Source organism: Salvelinus namaycush, unplaced genomic scaffold, assembly GCF_016432855.1.
Source record: "Salvelinus namaycush isolate Seneca unplaced genomic scaffold, SaNama_1.0 Scaffold761, whole genome shotgun sequence".
NCBI lineage: Eukaryota > Metazoa > Chordata > Actinopteri > Salmoniformes > Salmonidae > Salvelinus > Salvelinus namaycush.
Window position 1 is genome coordinate 87,004 of NW_024061488.1, and position 6,131 is coordinate 93,134.

A 6,131-nucleotide genomic window follows, 5' to 3' on the forward strand; every position below is an offset into this window, starting at 1 on the left:
CTAGGCAGTCAGAAATAAAAGTTACATTCCCACCATTTATCTGTGCCTGAGCTTCTTTTCTGTGTCTTGCATGAGGGTGCAGGTACATGTGGGGCATTTTGTTCAGTTCAACTACTCTCCATTAGATGTCATTATAATATCACAGAAGGAAAATCAATCAGTTATTCTTTGTTTGTGGTAAGTTTCTGTACACAGGTAATTATAGTGGGTTCCCGAGTGATGCAGCGGTCTGAGGCACTGCATCTTAGTGCTAGAGGCATCACTACAGATCCTGGTTCGATTCCAAGCTGTATCACAACCGACCGTGATTGGGAGTCCCGTAGGGCGGCGCACAATTGACTCGTCTGGGTTATGGTTTGGTCGCGGTAGGCCGTCAGTTAATTGTTCGTGGTAAATTCTGTGCACTGGTTATTAAAATGCCATTATTGTCCATTAGATGGCAGCATTGTCTTTCACATTGACTACAGAACAGTTTCTGCCTGTCAAATCCACTTTACCCCACCTAGATTGCATGACATTGTTTTACTATTGTTTGTGCTGTTCACTCTGGCTGTCTTGCCCTCAGAGAAAGAAAATGATCAAATGGAGAATATGGGCTTTTGATCAGAAGGGTAACGCATATTATTAAAACCTCTAGGTCTTTTATTTAACGAGGCAAGTCAAGGTCTAAGCCCTTAAATCGCAATATCTACTAAGCGAACATATGGAATTGTTTTAAGATGGTTTAAAATGGATAATTTAGCCATTTGATTTGGAATTTTAGGATGAATATATTTCAAAAAAATAATTTAATGAAACATTGAATTTAGCCTTTACTGCTATAGCCAATAGAAACGCAATGAATAACACATTTGTACGTGGCAACACAGACAGTCAAAATGTATAATCAGGTTGAAGTGTCTGTCCTTTATCCCCGAGAGAGAAGAAAACTCTGGGAAATAAAACAAGTACAGTGAGGGAAAAAAGTATTTGATCCCCTGCTGATTTTGTACGTTTGCCCACTGACAAAGAAATTATCAGTCTATAATTGTAATGGTAGGTTTATTTGAACAGTGAGAGACAGAATAACAACAAAAAAATCCAGAAAAACACATGTCAAAAATTTTATAAATTGATTTGCATTTTAATGAGGGAAATAAGTTTTGGTCACGTTGTTCATATTAGTTTGTCACGCAAACGGTTGGTTCGGGTTTTATAGACAATTTCGTGACGATTTTCTTTTCCGGATCCTCTCATTTGTAGAAAAAGACTGCTTGTTATTGAATAGCCGCAAACTTTATATCGTCCGAAAGAGGGGATTGAGTTGCAGCCACTACAAGAAACTGCAAATCTAGTATCAACACACCCGGAGCTATTCAATATTTTAAATGACGTCACCAAGTGACCCACGGGTGCGTCGATCTACTATCGGGTTTTTAAAAGTTGTTCTTCGAAAGACGAGGCGGGTAAAAATAGGAACACCTGGGCATGAGTTTGTGTGGGGGTTCATTCTCTCCTCCCCCCTCCCATACAGTATGGGCATTGGGGTCTCTCTTACGCTCTTTCTCCGTCATGTGGCTGGCCAGCTGGGTGGTTTGCGTAGGTAACAGGCTTCCTCCACAACTCTGAGAAGTCTATATTTATAACCTCAGCATGGAGCCATGTGCGGGAGGGGGGGCTAGGATGCTGTACCAAATGGCACCCTTTTCCCTACAACAGTGCACTATATAGGGATTAGGATGCCATTTGGAGTGTATCTGGACACCTGCCCAGCCTGCTGTGAGCTCTTCAAAAGGGAAGCCATACCAGGGCTATGGCTCACTGGAAGCAGACCTGGGTTCAAATAATACTCAACATCTTTCAAAAGCGTTTCCTCTAGTCTTCCTGGAGTGCCAGGTGGGCAGCGTTTGCACTTTTAAAACTATTTAATTGGTTCCATTAAGCCAGGCAAGCTCAATCAAGCACCTATACAGTATTTCAAATGATTTTGAATAGTATTTGAACCCAGGTTTGTTCCCTGGAAGTGGGTCATATGGGAGAGGGTCTCTGGTTACCCCCAGAGAACTGCCCCCCTGTGTGAGATGGGGTCTCTGGTTACCCCCAGAGAACTGCCCCCCTGTGTGAGATGGGGTCTCTGGTTACCCCCAGAGAACTGCCCCCCTGTGTGACATGGGGTCTCTGGTTACCCCCAGAGAACTGCCCCCTGTGTGAGATGGGGTCTCTGGTTACCCCCAGAGAACTGCCCCCCTGTGTGAGATGGGGTCTCTGGTTACCCCCAGAGAACTGCCCCCCTGTGTGAGATGGGGTCTCTGGTTACCCCCAGAGAACTGCCCCCCTGTGTGAGATGGGGTCTCTGGTTACCCCCAGAGAACTGCCCCCCTGTGTGAGATGGGGTCTCTGGTTACCCCCAGAGAACTGCCCCCCTGTGTGAGATGGGGTCTCTGGTTACCCCCAGAGAACTGCCCCCCTGTGTGAGATGGGGTCTCTGGTTACCCCCAGAGAACTGCCCCCCTGTGTGAGATGGGGTCTCTGGTTACCCCCAGAGAACTGCCCCCTGTGTGAGATGGGGTCTCTGGTTACCCCCAGAGAACTGCCCCCTGTGTGAGATGGGGTCTCTGGTTACCCCCAGAGAACTGCCCCCCTGTGTGAGATGGGGTCTCTGGTTACCCCCAGAGAACTGCCCCCCTGTGTGAGATGGGGTCTCTGGTTACCCCCAGAGAACTGCCCCCCTGTGTGAGATGGGGTCTCTGGTTACCCCCAGAGAACTGCCCCCCTGTGTGAGATGGGGTCTCTGGTTACCCCCAGAGAACTGCCCCCCTGTGTGAGATGGGGTCTCTGGTTACCCCCAGAGAACTGCCCCCTGTGTGAGATGGGGTCTCTGGTTACCCCCAGAGAACTGCCCCCCTGTGTGACATGGGTTTAATGATCATTTCAGCACAAGCTCTGCGTTCATGAATTATTACCGAAAAGTTGCATGGCTGACTTCATCACTAAACATAGCTGACTTCATCACTAAACAAAACATGGCTGACTTCATCACTAAACATAGCTGACTTCATCACTAAACAACACATGGCTGACTTCATCACTAAACAACACATGGCTGACTTCATCACTAAACAACACATGGCTGACTTCATCACTAAACATGGCTGACTTCATCACTAAACATGGCTGACTTCATCACTAAACAAAACATGGCTGACTTCATCACTAAACAAAACATGGCTGACTTCATCACTAAACAACACATGGCTGACTTCATCACTAAACACATGGCTGACTTCATCACTAAACAACACATGGCTGACTTCATCACTAAACATGGCTGACTTCATCACTAAACATGGCTGACTTCATCACTAAACAACACATGGCTGACTTCATCACTAAACAACACATGGCTGACTTCATCACTAAACACATGGCTGACTTCATCACTAAACAACACATGGTTGACTTCATCACTAAACAACACATGGTTGACTTCATCACTAAACAAAACATGGCTGACTTCAACACTAAACAAAACATGGCTGACTTCATCACTAAACAACACATGGCTGACTTCATCACTAAACAAAACATGGCTGACTTCATCACTAAACAACACATGGCTGACTTCATCACTAAACAACACATGGCTGACTTCATCACTAAACAACACATGGCTGACTTCATCACTAAACAAAACATGGCTGACTTCAACACTAAACAAAACATGGCTGACTTCATCACTAAACAACACATGGCTGACTTCAACACTAAACAAAACATGGCTGACTTCATCACTAAACAAAACATGGCTGACTTCATCACTAAACAACACATGGCTGACTTCATCACTAAACAAAACATGGCTGACTTCATCACTAAACAACACATGGCTGACTTCATCACTAAACAACACATGGCTGACTTCATCACTAAACAACACATGGCTGACTTCATCACTAAACAAAACATGGCTGACTTCATCACTAAACAAAACATGGCTGACTTCATCACTAAACAAAACAAAACATGGCTGACTTCATCACTAAACAAAACAAAACATGGCTGACTTCATCACTACACAACACATGGCTGACTTCATCACTACACAAAACATGGCTGACTTCATCACTAAACAAAACAAAACATGGCTGACTTCATCACTACACAACACATGGCTGACTTCATCACTAAACAACACATGGCTGACTTCATCACTAAACAAAACAAAACATGGCTGACTTCATCACTAAACAAAACATGGCTGACTTCATCACTACACAACACATGGCTGACTTCATCACTAAACAACACATGGCTGACTTCATCACTAAACAAAACAAAACATGGCTGACTTCATCACTAAACACGGCTGACTTCATCACTAAACAAAACATGGCTGACTTCATCACTAAACAAAACATGGCTGACTTCATCACTAAACAAAACACGGCTGACTTCATCACTAAAAAAACACGGCTGACTTCATCACTAAAAAAAACACGGCTGACTTCATCACTAAACAACACATGGCTGACTTCATCACTAAACAACACATGGCTGACTTCATCACTAAACAAAACATGGCTGACTTCATCACTAAACAAAACATGGCTGACTTCATCACTAAACAACACATGGCTGACTTCATCACTAAACACATGGCTGACTTCATCACTAAACAAAACATGGCTGACTTCATCACTACACAAAACATGGCTGACTTCATCACTAAACAAAACAAGGCTGACTTCATCACTAAACAAAACATGGCTGACTTCATCACTAAACAAAACATGGCTGACTTCATCACTAAAAAAAACACGGCTGACTTCATCACTAAAAAAAACACGGCTGACTTCATCACTAAACAACACACGGCTGACTTCATCACTAAACAACACATGGCTGACTTCATCACTAAACAAAACATGGCTGACTTCATCACTAAACAAAACATGGCTGACTTCATCACTAAACAAAACATGGCTGACTTCATCACTAAACAACACATGGCTGACTTCATCACTAAACAACACAAAACACGGCTGACTTCATCACTAAACACGGCTGACTTCATCACTAAACAAAACATGGCTGACTTCATCACTAAACAAAACATGGCTGACTTCATCACTAAACAAAACATGGCTGACTTCATCACTAAACAAAACACGGCTGACTTCATCACTAAACAAAACACGGCTGACTTCATCACTAAACAAAACACGGTTGACTTCATCACTAAACAAAACATGGCTGACTTCATCACTAAACAGAACATGGCTGACTTCATCACTAAACAAAACATGGCTGACTTCATCACTAAACAAAACATGGCTGACTTCATCACTAAACAGAACATGGCTGAACATGAACCACTGTCAGCAGAATGGGACTGTAGTACTTCCAATGGAGATTCTCTTTCTAAACTGTTCTGTCTGGAGCTGGTGTTGGAGCTGGAGATGGTGTTTGTCACAGGCATTGCATCCATGATCGAGTACTGGGCCTCCCTCCATAAACAGTATTTTGTTTCAGTGCGAGACAGTCAGCGTAACCTTTAGTGGAATACCACTATGTTATCAGTGATTAGTGGGGGGGGGGGGGGGGGGGGGGGTTACTGCAGCCCAACCTTGGCCAAAGATGTTAAAATGGAAATTGACACGCCACAGGAATATCTAGTGTGTGTTGAGTGAGAGAGCTCAGACACTGGCATAAAGAGGGCAGAGTGACGCAGAGACACATCATCAGCCTCATGTTTCACTAGAAATCCGTTGGTGTGTGTTCACCTCAGCCAGAGAGAGGGGAAGTGGTTCTGCCAGCCTGTCAGTATAGAGAACAGGAGACGGGGCCTGTCTCCAGTGATGGTTACTAGAACAGTCTATCAGAGCGGTTATCACCGCCCCTCGGTCTTAACTCTCTGAACAAGCTAAAGGGTTTGTAGGTTTTTGTTACAGCCCAGCACTGAAACACTTTTTACTCAACAATTGGGGTATTGATTATTAGTTGATCAGGGTCATGTGCTTGGCTCTCTCTCAGGAGAGAGAAGTTACTACAGACAAATACAGACAGACCAGGGTTGGTGACCACTACTTTAGAGAATATTAATATTTAAAAAATAAAAAAAAGTTACACTTACTGCCACCACAAAAGAAGCG